Raw genomic sequence first — 19,455 nt, forward strand, 5'->3', positions numbered from 1 at the left:
TAAAAAGTAAAAAGAATAAAAAGTAAAAAGAAAAAAAAAAAGTAAAAAAATTTAAAAAAAATAAAAAGAGTAAAAAATAAAAATATTTAAATGGAATAAAAACTACAAAAACTTTGAATCACTATTTTATACAAATGAAATTAATATTGTAAGTCAACTACATCTCAATAAAACAATTATATATATATTATATTCCATATATATATGGCATGGCTGGCATGCTGCTGTCCATGGAATCACAGAGTCAGACACGACTGGGTGACTGACCAACAAAAACAGCATAGAACAACAAAAACAACTTAACAATCTTAGGTGTTAAGTTTTTCATGCTGGATTTCCAAAGTCTTCCTACTATGTTACCAGATAATTATAAATTTCACTTTTTCCTTATATAAATTATTTACAGTACTGGTACACAGCACATTTTAGTGGGAGGCCTAAATTTTTCATGAAGACATTTGCTCCTTTCAATTAGAAGGTGCTTGAAATGGAGAAAGTAAATTGTAGTAATAAAGTATACTGCATTATAAACCCATCTGTGTTTTAAGGTGTGTGTTGAAAGTTGCTCAGTCATGTCTGACTCTTTGTGACCCCATGGACTGTAGCCCACCAGGCTCCTCTGTCCACAGAATTCTCCAGGCCAGACTAATGGAGCGGGTTGCCATTCCCTTCACTAGGGGACCTTCCCAACCCGGGGATCGAACCCAGGTGCCCTGCACTGCAGGTAGACTCTTTACCAGCTGAGCTACCAGGGAAGCCCAAGAATACTGGAGTAGGTAGCCTACCCCTTCTCCAGGGGATCTTCCTGATCCAGGAATTGAAGCCGGGTCCCCTGCATTGCAGGTGGATTCTTTAGCTGAGCTAGCAAGTTCTTTATTTAGACCTACCTTGGCTTCCCTTCAGATATTTGCTTAAATACTACCTTCCCAGTGAAGTCCTCCCTAACTACCTTACCTGAAATTATAACCCCCTCTCCCTGATATTTCCTATTCTAGTTACTGAATGTGTTTTTCTCCATTGCATTTGCCATGTTCCAATACAGTGTGTGTGTGTGTGTGTGTGTGTGTGTGTGTGAGTGTTGATGTTATCAGATAAAAAGGAGGATTCCTGTTAAATTTTATTTTGAGATATAAGTATGTCCAAATACTGCCTGGGATGTAATCATAACATTATTTGTTGTTTATCAAAATTCATATTTAAATGCATTTTAATATGTAATATATGGAACATACATTGAAAATACAATATATTGTATATTATTTAACTACACAATATTTTGGATGTATTTATACTAAAATTTATTTGCTATTCATCTGAAATTAAAATTTAACTGGGTATTTTGCCTATTTTAAATAAATTTAGCCATCTGTGGGTGCACGTGTGTTACTAACTAGAATGTAATTTCTACCAGGGAATTTTTGCTGTTTTGTTCCCTGATGTTGAGGTGAACAAATAAACAGAGGTGTTCAGGAGTACCTATTTAAGAGTGAATTAAGTTTCTTATAATCTATATTTTAATATATGTTAAATTAGAACATTAATATCTACCTACAGGTATTTTGTATCATTTGAAAGAAATAATTAATGCAAATAGTTTTTCACAGTATCTAGCAAGGTATTAAGTAACATTTTTTTTTTTCCATTCAAGTTTGCTTTTATTTCCATGTTCAGCCTTTCAAAAGCCTTCTGAGAGAATGGTAGTAAGTATCTGATGATTTTTCCTTCTTTTGCATTTAAATAATACATTATTATTTAATGCAATAATAGACCATCATTATTATTGCCATTGTTCTTAATCCTAACAAGGGCCCCTGAATATTCAGGGTAAATTTTTCTCAAAACCTTAACATTTTTTTATATTAAAAATGTAATTAACTACTTTCCGTAACATTCATCTCAATGGAGATTCACTTTGCTTCTGAAGGACATATTTAGCATTTATTAAGTCACTTTTGGAGTTCAAGAATATTTTTCCATTTTTTGAAGGTTCAAAATAACAGATTTATTTTCATTTCTCAGTTGTGAAAAAATAAGATGGGCCAAAGAAATCTATAAAGGTTTGGACTGAACCTATAAAATGACACTCTCAAATGTTATTTCTCTATTTTGAGCAGAAGTCTGTTATAGACAGGAGGAAGATATAGGTGGTGGGAATGGCTTAAAAAGCAACTGCAAACTATTTTTAAATAGCACCCTTTCAAAACTTACAATTTCCTTGTTTTCTGAAATAAGTCCGATAAGAGATCAACACATCAAATGCACTTTAACACATTAAGTGCTGATTCTCTTTTATAAGGACACTCATCTAAAGAGCTGAGAGTGCTGTGATGGGATAGGGTTGAGTCCTCTGGAAAACAGAGTGCCATCTCCTCTTTCACTAATAATATAGAGGCATGGACTTTGTATATCTGTCAGACATTTTGGCTTTTTTTTTTTTTCAGCTCATCATCGTGGTTTCTTCAGAAATCAAGTTTACATAAGTTTAAGCAATAGGCACATGCTGGAAAGTAAGAAATATTCTGAGATTTCATATAACCACACTCTAACATACCTGTTTTGTAAATCTGGGCATTCACAAAGTTGTTTTATTTTTCATGATTGGAAAACAGCTGGTAAGCATCAGAAAGACTTAAAGCCAGATATGACAATTTTTGTTGTGATTATATCATTGATAAAATTAGACAGATATTTAATGTTCCATTTGGTAACATGCATTATTAATAATATTCTATTGATCAAAAGATACCAAATTAAAAAAGGATATACTACACCCTGTTGGCTCAGGCAGTAAAGAATCTGCCTGCAATGTGGGAGACCTAGGTTGATCTCTGGGTCGGGAATATCCCCTGGAGGAGGAAATGGCAACCTACTCCAGTATTTTTGCCTGGGAAATGCCAAGGACAGAGGAGCCTGGTGGGCTATAAACCATGGGATTGCAGAGTCGGACACAATTAAGCAACTAACACTTTGACTTTGATACTATACTCATTTTTGCATTTTTATAAGTACACTTACATATCAGAATCCTCATGGTTCCTAACTTGGTATAAAAATAACTATACACTTGAGTTTTCACACAAATAACTTTAATAACAGACATACAGAAGCGCTCTATTTCTGAATTTTCCAGTACCTAGTCTCTGTGGTCGAAGCAAATGAAGAGCAGAGGTAATGAGCACGCACTTCAGACTCCTGTTTAGCCCCTTCCTACTGACATAATCCTGCAAAAGCCACTTATTATCAAAGTCTGACATTCACTAATGGGGGAGTATGATAGTATCAGACTCAAAGACATTTTGTGATGATATAGTGATGTAGCTCATGTAGGTTGCTTACTATCAAAGTTTTTATATAGCATGCGTGCAGGCGTGCTAAGTTGCTTCAGTTGTGTCCGACTCTTTGCCACCCTATGGAATGTAGACTGCCAGGCTTCTCTGTCCATGGGGATTCTCCAGGCGAGAATACTGCGTGGGTTGCCATGCTCTTCCCCAGGGGATCTTCCAGGCCCAGGGAACGAACCTGTGTGTCTTACGCCCCTAGCATTGGCAGATGGGTTCTTTACCACTAGTGCCCCCTGGGGAGCCCTTTATATAGTATAAAACACATAATTGCAATTCTTAGTATCATTTTCATCATATGTACATAACCCCTGTAGGGGAGCAAAATTTGCCGTCCAAAAATATCTTGTTGGTATGAGAATTATTTCAATTGGAAATAATCAAGGCCCCAAGAGACTCAGGAAGAAACTTTGACCTTCCCCTTAAATGTCTGAAAGAATGTAGCTGCCGATGCTTCTAAGTTGCTTCAGTCGTGTCCAACTTTGTGCAACCCTATGGACAGCAGCCCACCTGGCTCCTCTGCCCACAGGATTCTCCAGGCAAGAGTACTGGAGTGGGTCGCCATTGCCTTCTCCAGAAAGAATGTAGATGGAGCACCAGTTCCAGGAAGGGTGTTGTCACCACAGATAAGGACAGTGTGAACTAGGGGTGACACAGGTGGGAATCCCTGGGTCGGGAATAACTCTAACTCCCCTCTGAGTTCATTGTCCCCATCTGGCCCAGCGAACATTCGTTCACCAAATACTTCCTTTTCTATCTCTATGTGGATTGCCTGTTTCCTCCTTGAAGTCCTAAACCACTATCCCCAACATCCTCTTCTGTCTTTAGCTCAAGATATTTAAGGTGAGGGTTATGGCCATTTTGGCAAGTATTCAGTTTTTCTGGGTCTCTCTCATGTATACATGTTATAAACTTTCATTTGATTTTTCTCCTTTTAAAGTGCCCCATGTTAATTTCATACTTGACCAGCAAGTAAAACCTAGAATGGTCTTCCTGCTAACCCCACTCTGAGTATGAACTCATGACCCCTTTGGCAGTTATTACTATTACTTTAATCTCATTATTTTAGTTGTTATTAAAGATATTAATGTTTTCACGTTACAGATGATCTTTCATACTACACAAATATATATGTATATGTTCCATTTTACACACACATATCTTTTATATACCATGCTTACATTTTTGAGAAGAGAACTGTCATAAATTTTAATAGCATTTTCATATTTTAAAGGAGGAAAAATAGGCTATTTGAAAATTACTTCTATCCATGTAGTTTGCAGAATGGTGATTCCTACTCTTTAGTAGAAGTTTTATACTTTGTGTAACTTCTACTATGCTTACAAAAACTTGTGATTTAAGTAACATATGTAAATAAACTTAAGTGGTATTTCCATACTAAGACTCATTTAATCATAATATTCATAATCAAGTAAAAATCACTTTAGGTAAGTGAGGCTTTAATGAATGTAGTAAATTAGCTTTAATTTTCAAATGAGGGCTTTTAAAATTTGAGTAGGAAATAGAAAAAAATCATTGATCATTTTTTTTCCAATTTTAAAGAAAATATTGGAAGCTGACAAGTTTAGTTCAACCACTCTTTGTCTCTGAAAATAAAGTTTTATGATAACTTACTGACCTAATCTATAATAAATAACAGTGTAATAAATAATATTGATAGTCTATGTTAATTAGTCAAATGACTGACAGCCTTTTAAAATGATAAAATTTTAACTTCCAGTTAGTAACCATCTGATATATAAAAGCACATTCAACTGAAAATAAATCACACAACTTACATTTCCTGGAAAAATGTATCAAGCATATGCATGAATATAATGCATATTGGTGTCTTATACTCAGTTTATCAAGAAAATTAGTAACATGAACTCAACAGTTTCTAATTCTTTTTGAAACAAAGCAAAGAGTTAACAAATAATTCAACTTAATAAGGCATAACTCATTTGATGGTACTTAGCTTTATTGTTCTCTTCCAAAGAAGAGAACTTGCTTTTTTTTTTTAAACAAATTGCCCGTTTGTGGCACTCTGCTCAAGCAAACCTATTGGTGTTATTTTTCCAACAGCATTTGCTTACTTCCTGTCTCTGTCACATTTTGATAACCCTTGCAATATTTCAAACCTCCTCATTATTATTTTATTTAATAGAGTGTTCTGTGAAAAGCAGTATTTGATGCCACTACTATAACTGTGGGGGGTGCCGTGAACCACGCTCTTATAAGACAACAAACTTAATTAATAAATGCGTGCATTCTGACTGCTCCACTGCTGGGAACCAGCGTGAGGAACTCCGCCCATGGCAAGGGTCATGAGGAAGGAGGCTTGGCATACGCAAAGGCGTGATCAAGCCTCAGGAGACCCCCTGTTCCCGAGCATCTACCCCAAAACCAGTCTGTTTTATGCTCTCCCCCATAACCGTTTCTCTCAGAGAAGGAGTAAATGTGCAGCTCCAAGGCAATAAAAATTCCTGGGCGTGACAAGAGTGTTTCAGCTTACAGACTCCTCTGAAGGCTATCTAGCCCGCCTGTATAGGTTCCTCTGGCCACATGCGATTGTTTACAGCCTCCCAATTTGAGAGGCACGAGATGTTTTAGACTTACTAAAGGCAAATTCTTTGGGGGAGTTGGAAATTATTACTATAGTCGGTTGGTTAGGAATTATATTGGTGAAGGGTTTTTCATTTGTTGTGCCAATAATTGCTGCTAATTCCCTGCCCTGGGTGTGACAAGGATGTCTCAGGTCAAACCTCTCTGCTGACAGAATAGCTTGTGTGACAGGATTATCCATACTCCTGCCACTACACACATGATTGTTTACTACCTCTCAACCATAAACAGCACACAGAGTTTTGGAGTATTTTAAGAGTCTTAATTAGCATAGGGCTTTTTCTTCTTGTTGAGTCAAAGATTGCTGCCAGGCCTCCATATCCTTAGGCACCTGGGAATATATTAATCAATGTATTTGGAATATAGAAAAGGAAATATAGTAGTTTTTAAGGTTAGCAATAGTAGACTTTTTGAGTTAATGAATTTTCTCTTTTGTAATAGATCACTGTACTTTGTTATAAATCACTGTGTCCTTGCTATGTAAAAATGTAACTTTATCACTATCTTAAGACTAAATAGATCTTAAGGGGAGCATTGGTGAAAGGGTTTTCATTTGTTGGATTGATGTTTCCTGCTAAATCTCCATATTCCCTGCCCTTATAATGAATATGACTAGCATATAGGAGAAATAAGCATTAACCTTTAAGCTTATAGGAGAAATAAGTATTAACCCTTAAGATTAATCATGTTAACCTTGGGTTAAATAAATACCCTTCTTGATTGTAACTCACTACACCCTCACCCTATAGGAATGTAACTTTATTTGGAGGGTGGTGCCTGGTTTAAGAAAATACACCCTTGGAAGAAATAAGTTTTTTGGTTATCAGAGAGAAAGGATCATAAAATGTCAGCAGGTCTCACTCATGATCAGAAGATAATGTAAAATCCCTAAGACCTTTTTATGTGAAGCACCTGATTTTGATAAAGGTCAGGACTGCTGACCCCCGCATGACTCTGTGTTCATCCCTAAGTATAACAACAGGTATATAAGCAAACCCAAAAATAAAGAAATCGGATCAGTTTCCGGAAAGACTGATTCCCCCATGTCGTTTCTTTCTTGCTCCCCGTTTTTCTGGATGAATTCCCGTCTGGAGCATGGATGCTATTTCACGTAAACCAAGTTATTCAGCCTCTTTTTCCCCACTAATTCTCCTACTACACTATCCGTTTCTAATCTCCCTATATATCTGTGATTAAATATGTATCTTTCCAAGGACGCCGACTCCTTCCCTACCTTCGAATCACCCTGGATCCACCGGGGCTGGACCCCGGCACTCCACCAACCAACCGGTCATTCCTCTCTCTCTGCTTGCGCCTCTGTATTCCCTGAGACACACTATCAAAAGTAGGCTAATAACCAACCATACAGTGACCTCTGCGATTTCAAGTGAAAGGAGGAATCACACATCTCTCACTTTAAATCAAAAACTTGAAAAGATTTTTAGTAAGGAAGGCATGTCAAAAGCCAAGATTGACCAAAATCTAGGCTTCTTGTGACAAATGGTTGCTCAAGTTGTGAATGCAAAAGGAAAGTTCTTAAGAAATTTTAAAGTGTTACTCCAGTGAACAAACAAATGATTGAAAAAAAACTGAAACACCTTATTGCTGATATGGGGAAAGTTTCAGTGGTCTGAATAGATCAAACCACACACAACATCTCTGTAAGCCAAAGCATAGTCCATAGCAAGGCCCTAACTCCTTTCAACTATATTAAGGCACAGAGAGGTTAGGAAAAAAACCTACAGAAGAAAAGTTAGAAGCTGGCATAGGCTGACTTATGAGGTTTAAAGAAAAAAGCCATCACCATAACACCAAAGTGCAAGGTGAAACGGAATGAATTGGTGTAGAAACTGCAGCAAGTTATTCAGATCAAGCTAAAATAATGAATAATAGTGGCTACATTAAAAAAATATATATTTTTGATGTTGATAAAATAACCCTCTGTTTGAAGAAGATGCCTTCTAGGACTTTCATGGTGAGAGAAAAGACAATGCTTGGCTTCACAGTTTCAAAGGACAGACTAACTCTTTGGTTATGGGCTAGTATAACTGGTGACTTGAAGCTGAATCCAAAATGTCTGGGGTTCCTAAGGATACTAGTAAATGTATTCTGCCTCTGCTCTAAAAATGAAATGACACAGCCTGGATGACGGCACATCTGTTTACAACATGATTTACTAAATATTTTAAGTCTATTATTGAGATCTAAAGCTCAGAAAATAAAGAAGATTTATTTCAAAAGATTACTATTCATCGCAAATGCACCTGGTCACTCAGGAGCTCTGACGGAGCTGTACAATAAGATTCATGTTGTTTTCATGCCTGCAAACACAACATCCATTCTGCAGCCCATGGATTCAAGGAGTAATTTTGACTTTCAAGTCTCATAACTTAAGAAATACATTTCATAAGGCTATAGCTGCCATAGATCGTGACTCCTCTGATGTATCTGGCCAAAGTCAATCAAAAACCTTCTAAGAAGGCTTCACCATTCCAGGTGTCATGAAGATCATTGGTGACACAAGGAAAGATGTTAAAATAGCAATATCAACAGAAGTTTGGAAAAAGTTGATTCCAGTTCTCATGAATGACTTGCAGGAGTTCAAGACTTCAGTGAAGGAAGTCATCACAGATGTGGGAGAAGCAGCAAGGCAAATAGAATTAGAAGTGGAGCTTGAAGACGTGACTGGATCACTGCACTCTCACAGTAAAACCCTATGGATGAGGAGTTGCTTTTATGGATGAGCAAAGAAAGTGGTTTCTTGAGATAGAATCCACTTCATGGGAAATAGATGGGGAAACAGTGGAAACAGTGTCAAACTTTATTTTGGGGGGCTCCAAAATCACTGCAGATGGTGATTGCAGCCATGAAATTAAAAGACGCTTACTCCTTGGAAGGAAAGTTATGACCAACCTAGACAGTATATTCAAAAGCAGAGACATTACTTTTCAACAAAGGTCCCTCTAGTCAAGGCTATGGTTTTTCCAGTGGTCATGTATGGATGTGAGAGTTTGACTGTGAAGAAAGCTGAGCACCAAAGAATTGATGCTTTTAAACTGTGGTGTTGGAGAAGACTCTTGAGAGTCCGTTGAACTGCAAGGAGATCCAACCAGTCCATTCTGAAGGAGATTAGCCCTGGGTGTTCTTTGGAAGGAATGATACTAAAGCTGAAGCTCCAGTACTTTGGCCACCTCATGCAAAGAGTTGACTCATTGGAAAAGACCTTTATGTTGGGAGGGATTGGGGGCAGGAGGAGAAGGGGACAACTGAGGATGAGATGGCTGGATGGCATCACGGACTCGATGGATGTGAGTCTGAGTGAATTTCGAGAGTTGGTGATGGACAGAGAGGCCTGGCGTGCTGCAATTCATGGGGTCGCAAAGAGTCGGACATGACTGTGTGACTGAACTGAACTGAACTGAACTCCTGGTGAAGACACTATAAACACTATTGAAATGACGACAAAAGATCTAGAATACTACATAAACTTATGTGATAAAGCAGCAGCAGATTTTGAAAGAACTGACTTTAATTCTGAAAGAAGTTCTGAGGGCAAAATGCTATCAAACAGAACTGCATGTTACAGAGAAATTGTTCACGAAAGGAACAATTGATTGATGTATAGAAGACTTATTGTCTTATTTTAAGAAACTGCCATAGTCTCCCCAACCTTCAGTGACTACCGCCGTGATCAGTCCACAGCCATCATTACTGAGGAAAGACCCTTCTCCAACAAAAAGATTTTGATTCACTGAAGGCTCAAATGATGATTAGCAATTTTTAGCAATAAAGCATTTTTAAATTAAGGTTTATACATATTTTTAGGCTTAATGCTATTTCACACTTAATAGACTACAATATTATGTACTCATAACTTTTATAGGCAATGAGAAACTGAAAAATTAGTGTTACTTAGTTTATTGCAACATTAAATGTATTACAATACTACATTTCTTGCGGTGTCATGCCCAACCCACAGTACTTTCAAGGTACACCTATATATTGTAGCCACCTATCTATATGTGATGGTAAGGATATAATTTTTAAGAATATGGAGGAGCTGAGTCAGAAGACCTCTGTTTCAATTCTGGAACCGCAATTGCTCTGTGATCTTGGGTAAATTATTTAACTCATTTAGTACCCACTTTTCTCATCTTTAAAACAGCAATGATAACAGCAACTAACTCATATATTTATTGAATTATGTAATATCATGCTTGGTGATCTTAAGTAAAAGTACTTTAAAGTACTTACTTTAAGTAAAAGTACTTAAAACATTTTAGCTATTGTCATTATCACCACTATTATTTGGTAGAAGGAAAAGCATATCTTTATGAATATACATCTTGATATTTTGTGCACTAATATGGGACTTATTTAAGAGAAGAATTGCAGGGTATGGCAGACCTCCCATATCAATCACAAGTAGATAAATAATCTCCTTTATATCTACTCCTGCAAAATTCACATAAACCCTGTGTCTTCCAAACCTGAGACTGACAAAAATGTCTGGCTTGTCCCAGATTACATTATAAGTGCCTGGAGTACTTAATCAACAAACATGTGCCCCATAAAACTATTGTGGTTCTCAACCACCTCTAACTTCCTCACTGTGAAACCTAATTTTCATACCCATATTTAGATGCTATTCTAGTCCAGTGGTCAATCCACTCTGCAAAAAAGCAGATATGTGTAATGAGACAACCCAGTTTCCTATACTTTGAAACAAGTTAAAAGTTGTTTATGCCTCTAGATTTTTGCAGTGTCATGATTAAACTGAGCCGAAGTACAAATCCATTTCAAAGTGACTTACTGTCATTCAAATTAGTTTAAACTAGTTTAGATTATGAGTGTATTTTCTCATTCTATTTAAAAACATATTTCAATATAAACTATTTCAACATTTAATGTTATTACACCTTAAATTTTTAAATTTTAAAAGCTTCCACATCACATTGGTATATTTGCCTCTTCCAAAAACCTTGACAAGAGACAGTACATAACTGTTAGTTACATTTTATAAATGAAGATCAAAGGATGAGAAGATACTGAGGCACAGAGGAAACTAAACTCAAAGAGTTGGATCATAAGTAAAGAATTCCAGTGTTTGGACTACAAGACACAAATGTGTGCATGTGCACACACACACACACACACACACACACACACACACACCTAAAACAGTTCAGTTCAGTCATTCAGTCGTGTCCGACTTTTGCGACCCCATGAATCGCAGCACGCCAGGCCTCCCTGTCCATCACCATCTCCCGGAGTTCACTCAGACTCACGTCCATCGAGTCAGTGATGCCATCCAGCCATCTTATCCTCTGTTGTCCCCTTCTCGTCCTGCCCCCAATCCCTCCCAGCATCAGAGTCTTTTCCAATGAGTCAACTCTTTGCATGAGGTGTCCAAAGTATTTAGCATCATTCCTTCCAAAGAAATCCCAGGGCTGATCTCCTTCAGAATGGACTGGTTGGACTCCTTGCAGCCCAAGGGACTTTCAAGAGTCTTCTCCAACACCGCAGTTCAAAAGCATCAATTCTTCAGCTCTGAGCCTTCTTCACAGTCCAAATCTCACATCCATACATGACCACAGGAAAAACCATAGCCTTGACTCGATGGACCTTAGTCGGCACAGTAATGTCTCTGCTTTTGAATATGCTATCTAGGTTGGTCATAACTTTCCTTCCAAGGAGTAAGCGTCTTTTAATTTCATGACTTCAATCACCATCTGCAGTGATTTTGGAGCCCCCAAAAATAAAGTTTGACACTGTTTCCACTGTTTCCCCATCTATTTCCCATGAAGTGATGGGACCGGATGCCATGATCATCGTTTTCTGAATGTTGAGCTTTAAGCCAACTTTTTCACTCTCCTCTTTCACTTTCATCAAGAGGCTTTTTAGTTCCTCTTCCCTTTCTGCCATAAGGGTGGTGTCATCTGCATATCTGAGGTTATTGATAATTCTCCTGGCAATCTTGATTCCAGCTTGTGTTTCTTCCAGCCCAGCGTTTCTCATGATGTACTCTGCATATGAGTTAAATAAGCAGGGTGACAATATACAGCTTTGACGTACTCCTTTTCCTATTTGGAACCAGTCTGTTGTTCCATGTCCAGTTCTGTTGCTTCCTGACCTGCATATACGTTTCTCAAGGGGCAGGTCAGGTGGTCTGATATTCCCATTTCTTTCAGAATTTTCCACAGTTTATTGTGATCCACACAGCCAAAGGCTTTGGCATAGTCAATAAAGCAGAAATAGATGTTTTTCTGGAACTCTCTTGCTTTTTCCATGATCCAGTGAATGTTGGCAATTTGATCTCTGGTTTCTCTCCTTTTCTAAAACCAGCTTGAACATCAGGAAGTTCACGGTTCATGTATTGCTGAAGCCTGGCTTGGAGAATTTTGAGCATTACTTTACTAGCATGTGAGATGAGTGCAATTGTGTGGTAGTTTGAGCATTCTTTGGCATTGCCTTAACAAGAGGATAATAAATATGTGGCAGGCAGCTAACAGTCTTTACCAATCAAAAGTTTAATTTTCAACCTGTTACCAATTTCTGTCTTTACAGGAATCATTAAATCACTAAAACTTCTATAGATTTGTCCATTAACCTGAAGTCCAAGTCACAAGGTTCTCAAACCATCCCAAGTTTTTCTCATATTTGCAGTGAAAATATTTTTAACATTTTACCTAAGATATTTAGAAATATTTATAGTAGAAATACAGACTACCTACAGTCTACATGCTGAATGAATGTGAACAATAAGAAATTTTTTCTTTGGGCAACAGATCATAGTGACCCTTCACGTCAAAGTCAGCTTTACAAAGAATCGTTATTGCATTGACCATGTAGAAGAGCTGTTAATGAGCAAGTAAATACACACAGCAACTCATACACACAGAGAAAGATATACACTGGAGCTTCCTTGACTCTTCTGATATCTATCAGTTCAGTTCAGTCGCTCAGTTGTGTCTGACTCTTGCAACCCCGTGAATCACACCATGCTAGGCCTCCCTGTCTATCACCAACTCCCGGAGTTCACTCAAACTCATGTCCATCGAGTCGGTGATGCCATCCAGCCACCTCATCCTCTGTCGTCCCCTTCTCCTTCTGCCCCCCAATCCCTCCCAGCATCAGGGTCTTTCCCAATGAGTCAACTCTTCGCATGAGGTGTCCAAAGTATTGGAATTTCAATCCTGATGCTGAAGCATCAGTCCTTCCAATGAACACCCAAGACTGATCTCCTTCAGAATGGACTGGTTGGATCCCCTTGCAGTCCAAGGGACTCTCAAGAGTCTTCTCCAATGCCACAGTTCAAAAGGTTCAATTCTTTGGTGTTCAGCTTTGTTCACAATCTGACTCTCACATCCATACATGACCACAGGAAAAACCATAGCCTTGACTAGATGGATATTTGTTGGCAAAGTAATGTCTCTGCTTTTCAATATACTATTGAGGTTGGTCTTATCTTTCCTTCCAAGGAGCAAGTGTCTTTTAATTTCATGGCTGCAATCACCATCTGCAGTGATTTTGGAGCCCCCCAAAATAAAGTCTGACACTGTTTCCAATGTTTCCCCATCTATTTCTCATGAAGTGATGGGACCAGATGCCATGATCTTCGTTTTCTGAATGTTGAGCTTTAAGCCAACTTTTTCACTCTCCTATTTCACTTTCATCAAGAGGCTTTTTAGTTCCTCTTCACTTTCTGCCATAAGGGTGGTGTCATCTGCATATCTGAGGTTATTGATATTTCTCCTGGCAGTCTTGATTGCAGCTTGTGCTTCTTCCAGCCCAGTGTTTCTCATGATGTGCTCTGCATATAAGTTAAATAAGCAGGGTGACAATATATAGCTTTGACGTACTCCTTTTCCTATTTGGAACCAGTCTGTTGTTCCATGTCCAGTTCCACCTGTTGCTTCCTGACCTGCATATATGTTTCTCAAGAGGCAGGTCAGGTAGTCTGGTATTCCCATCTCTTTCAGAATTTTCCACAGTTTATTGTGATCCACACAGCCAAAGGCTTTGGCATAGTCAATAAAGCAGAAATAGATGTTTTTCTGGAACTCTCTTGCTTTTTCAATGATCCAGTGGATGTTGGCAATTTGAACTTTGGTTTCTCTGCCTTTTCTAAAACCAGATTGGACATCTGGAAGTTCATGGTTCACATACTGCTGAAGCCTGGCTTGGAGAATTTTGAGCATTACCTTACTAGTGTGTGAGATGAGTACAATTGTGCGGTAGTTTGAGCATTCTTTGGCATCGCCTTTCTTTGTAATTGGAATGAAAACTGACCTTTTCTAGCTCTCTATATAGATAAATAATTCTGAAGTAGAAAATAATTTTAAAATTTAATAAGTAGGATTAAAAAGAATTTTAGGGTTATTAATTTAAAAGACACTCTTTAAGTCAGTTCAAATTTGATTCTTGGGATAAAGGTGTGCTTATTTTCAAAATGTTACAAAACACAAAATTGAGGCATAAAGAAAGCATGCACAATTAAATGGAGAAAATTAGTTAAAATCATTGCTTTAAGCAAGAGGAAGACTGTAGTTAATATACATCAGCCCCATATTCAGTTATATCTTGCAAATATGGCATTTGTAATATTGAACTAATTCTAGGAGCAAAATAAAAACATTTTATCTTTCTCATTTAAGAAACGTTGACCATGCTGCTAGGAATGGTACATAAACATTATTTCTTTTTTACTTAAAATTTGTTGATAGAGAAGCAATCTCCAAAATGCTGGCAAATACCACTTTCATAGTTAAAGCTGTTATCTATGTGCTGTGGTGTTAGAAGTGTTATCATACTGAAGACGTAAATTTGATTGTTATGCAAGTTGTTGCTGAGGGAGAATTTATATATGGCTTTAATATTTTTCACACATCACACATATAATTTATCCAAATAATTTATAATTAACCAATCATCCTTATTAAAACTCTGAGAACTACTGATAAAATTGAATAGGCCTTTAATTTATGGCCAGTAAACCACCTTTCAGGATAACAAAACATACAGACAAGAAGATTAATTAATGCAATAGTGAATAAGCAGTCTTGGTTGCTTTAAGCATTGCTGGCTTTAAGGCAGAGATATGGGCTCATGATTTCAGTTTCTTCAAGTTCTTAAATATAGTCACCTTTGAAAAGTTGTATTGGGAGTTATTATCCATATTTCACTGGGACATACAGAGAAAAAAAAACTTACGTTTAAGAACTTACAGGCTAACGTTTTAAGAATGTAATGCTTTATTTTATATTATATACAATTAGTCTATAGTAATTACTAAGTTACAAAATTAGTAATTTTTGTAACTTGAAAATTTATTGATTGTGCATAAGGTTAGAAGTGCCTAATCTAAACACGCTTACTCTAAGTATGTTTACCATCATCCTGACTACACACAGACCCATATATAAGCCTATGAGCTTAAATGAGCTTTAATGAGTTGGGAGTGGGGAACAGAGAAGAAAGAGGAACCAAAAGTAGATTTCTATGAATAATAGGGTCCATTTTTATTTTGTTGTTATGGAGGTAAATATACAGATGGAAACAATAGCTGGAGTCTCTAAAAAGTCCAGTTATGTCCATTTAACATTTTATTAAATACTTATAATTTGTCTCTCACTGCACTAGACATTTAGAATTTAAGGTTGAAAAAGAATGAAGTATTTTGCCCCCTCAAAAAGCTCAGTGTTGAAATCAGTATAACATGAACAAAGTGTTTCTGGAAGGATAGTGACTGCTACCCACAGAAGCACACTACCATGGCAATGCAAATAAGAATTTATCCTTGTTAAACAGAGGGAAGACTTGCTGAAGGACTGACATATGATTCAGACCTTGCATTGTGTAATGGTTAAGCATGTAAAGAGACTGTTAAACAGAAAGGTTCACGAGTGGCGCGATGGTCATGAGTATAAAACTTTGACTCTTTGGCTATAATTTTCCTCAATAAAATTAGTGTTACATGTAATGTCATATGCTAGACTGGATCCTGGGACAGAAAAAGGATGAAAGTGAAAAAACTTGTAAAATCAAGTAGAATCTGGAAGTTAGGTAATGGTAATTCGTTACTGGGTTTGTTTCAGCTGTATTTGTGAGGGTCAATCACTTCCTTATAGTGCTAGCTTACTGCTGGCTGTCACTCCATAGCAACAGCTTGCAATGGCTTCTACTTATTGTGCACCTTGTATCTGAAAGGGTGATGTCAGCCAAACCCATTTTCCAACTTCAGTGGGTTCCGTGGGACCTAGTAATGGAAATATTTGGACTTCAGAAAAGTAAGTTGATAACAAATTCATTAAAACACATGGAGTTTATAAATTAAAAAAAAAAAACCTTGAAAAAGTTTTCACTACATTTGAAAAAGTCCTAAAAACAAACAACATACCAAGAAAAAGTTGTGAACCTAAAAGCAGCTTTTCTAAGATGTTACTAATTAAAACAATTTCTTATAAATCATGCCAGAAGAAAGCCTGAATTGTCTTTCTAGTTCCTATATTTAAATATTCTCAGTAATTTAAGAAATACTGCCACCATACATAAAGCATAATGGAAATGAGCAGGCAAAAATAAAACATAATTTTCTCAATTTTGGATTATTGTTATGAATATATTTATATAAACCTCTTAATGTAAATATCATATTGTATCTTCATTTTGAAGTTATGATTTTGGTAATATATATCTTAAAATGATTCCTCTAAACAACTATGGTTTTTCCAGTAGTCATGTATGGATGTGAGAGTTGGACTATAAATAAGGGTGAGTGCTGAAGAATCGATGCTTTTGAACTGTGGTGTTGGAGAAGACTCTTGAGAGCCCCTTGGACTGCAAGGAGATCCAACCAGTCCATCCTAAAGGAGATCAGTCTTGGGTGTTCACTGGAAGGACTGATGTTGAAGCTGAAACTCCAATACTTTGGCCACCTGATGCAAAGAGCTAACTCATTTGAAAAGACCCTGATGCTGGGAAAGATTGAAGGCAGGAGGAGAAGGGGATGACAGAGGATGAGATGGTTGGATGGCATCACCGAGTCAATGGACATGACTTTGGTTAAGTTCTGGGAGTTGGTGACAGACAGGGCGGCTTGGGGTGCTGCAATCCATGGGGTCGCAAAGAGTCGGACATGACTGAGTGACTGAACTGAACTGAACTGAAACTTAAAACTAGAAGTCACAAAAATTCCTGGATTCATCTCTGCAGCAGAATCACTAAAAATGACTGATAGGAAATTAAAACAACAAAATTTGTTATAAAAACTCAAATGCCCATAATTACAAAATGTGCTTTATGAGGAATATTTTGCATATAAAGAGCAAAGGTGGTCTATGTCTGATTAAGAACAAAGTCTGTGTTATGTGAACAAATGGCAAAGGAGTGTATTTCATGAGGCCTGTGTTCCTTACGTGAGAATGAGCATTTTCAGAGATTTAACTGGGTGGATATCAGTCCCTTAACCCTGATGAATCACTTCCTAGAAACTTGAGGGTAACTAAAGACAAGCTATTGAAGCTGCTTATAGAATGGTTCTCTAAAAACAAAAGACTATGAAACAATAAGGGTTTTTCACTCAGACTGACCTTGATTTCCTGAGTTTTCTTCAAGCCTGCAGCAACTATATGCTATAAAACTCTACTCACAGATCACTTCCCAACCACATATCTCAACTGCAAAGATAACTCAAGAGGAATACTAAGTCCTGATTTTCAGAGAGGAACACAGCCATTAGGAAACAGCTTGTCACATATATGAGAAACATGACTGGTAAAGAAGACTGGATGGTCTAGTGGTCACCATGCAATCTCTGTAGCCAGATAGCCAAGCTTGTATGTGAGCTCCACCACTGAATATGCCAGGGCATTGAGAAAGTTACTCAGTCTCTCTGTGACTAGATTTCCTCATCTGCACAATGGGGATAATGATATAACCTATCTCAAGTTGTGATGAGTGTTAACTGAGTCAGTACTCATACAGTACTTAGGATAATACCTGGAAGATAATATAAAACTGTGCATTTGTTTTTTAGTTAAAAACTCACTAATCAAGTTATTAACCGGTGGGAAGAAATAAAGAAACTTGGGAGTCAAGATCATTATTTTGAAAAATCTAAATTGCCTTTCTACAAAAAAGGACCTGGTCTAAACTCAGTAAAAAAACAAAAATGCCAGTATAAGCTAGATTCAGGGCCATATATACAGGGATTTTTAAATCTATTTCTCCATACTGGTCCCCTACTCTAGCTTTATTGAGGTAACTACTTTAATGTGTTCAATTAATATTTTATTTTGCAAAATTGACATCACTGTTTTATGTGTATGACTTTAATTTACAAAATGTTGCGATATCATATACCTCATTATATGTCTTACTTTTTTTCAGTAATCAGCATGCTATGGATATTTACCAATGTTTCTTGCTGTACGGCTAAAACACTTCCTTCAAATATTTAGTAATACCTCACGGTGTGCATTCAGTTCATTTTATCTATTTTGCTCTTCAAGTGACAGACACACAGTTTGACTGGCAGACATTTGAAAAAAAAATGTGTTTATGTTTCATAAAAATTGTAGGGACATCTGTATGCTGCTAGGTAAAGGAATATATATGCATATAACAGATGCATTTTGGAAAGTAATCGTTTATCAACAATACAGTTTAAGTAATAGCTCCTTGTGTTAATGTACGTGTTTCTCACAAATGATTCTTCTATGATTTCTTTACGCACGTACTTTTAGATTTTTTGCTTTCTTTCTAAGGAGTTTACTCATGTCACTTAACAAATTTTTCTACTAAAATTTCCCCTTTGGAATCAGGTTGTTGAATGTTTTACATAATAATCCCTGACTTACTCTAGACACTGAAGGATCTCCTACCAGTCAGTCATCTGTTTCTTAACTTGGTTTGCAGCATCCTTGCTTAGGAAGGTATTGATTCTCTTAACTGTGAAATTTCAAATTCACAAAGTTGCAATAAAACTCAAATGATCTCATATGCCATCCATGAATATGCATTGGTTGTTTAGAATTTGCTTTTGCTGACTTGTATATAAACCTACATATATGAACACATGCACACATACTGTAAATACATCTTTGTATATTTTTTTCTGAATCATTTGAGAGGAGGCTGCAGAAACTATGCTCCTCTACTCTTAAATATTTCACTGTGTATGTCCTAAAGACAAACAAGTGATCTTATATAACGACAGTAAACTTTTCAAAGTCAGAGAATAACATTGATTCAATATTTTCTAACCTATAATCCATTTTTAAACACTGTCAGCTAGCCTGATAATATTCCTTAAATGTCTTACCATTCCCAATTTGGGATCACACACTGCATTTTGTTACCGTGCCAAATGACAAAAATAATAGTGAAGTCATGTGTTTGATGTCCTTCATTCAAGAGGAAAACAACACAGGATTGGGAAAGTGTGGCACCTCACAGGCACTGGAGCACTGTCCCTGAGGGGGTGACCCAC

The sequence above is a fragment of the Budorcas taxicolor genome, chromosome 7 (genome assembly GCF_023091745.1).
Source record: "Budorcas taxicolor isolate Tak-1 chromosome 7, Takin1.1, whole genome shotgun sequence".
NCBI lineage: Eukaryota > Metazoa > Chordata > Mammalia > Artiodactyla > Bovidae > Budorcas > Budorcas taxicolor.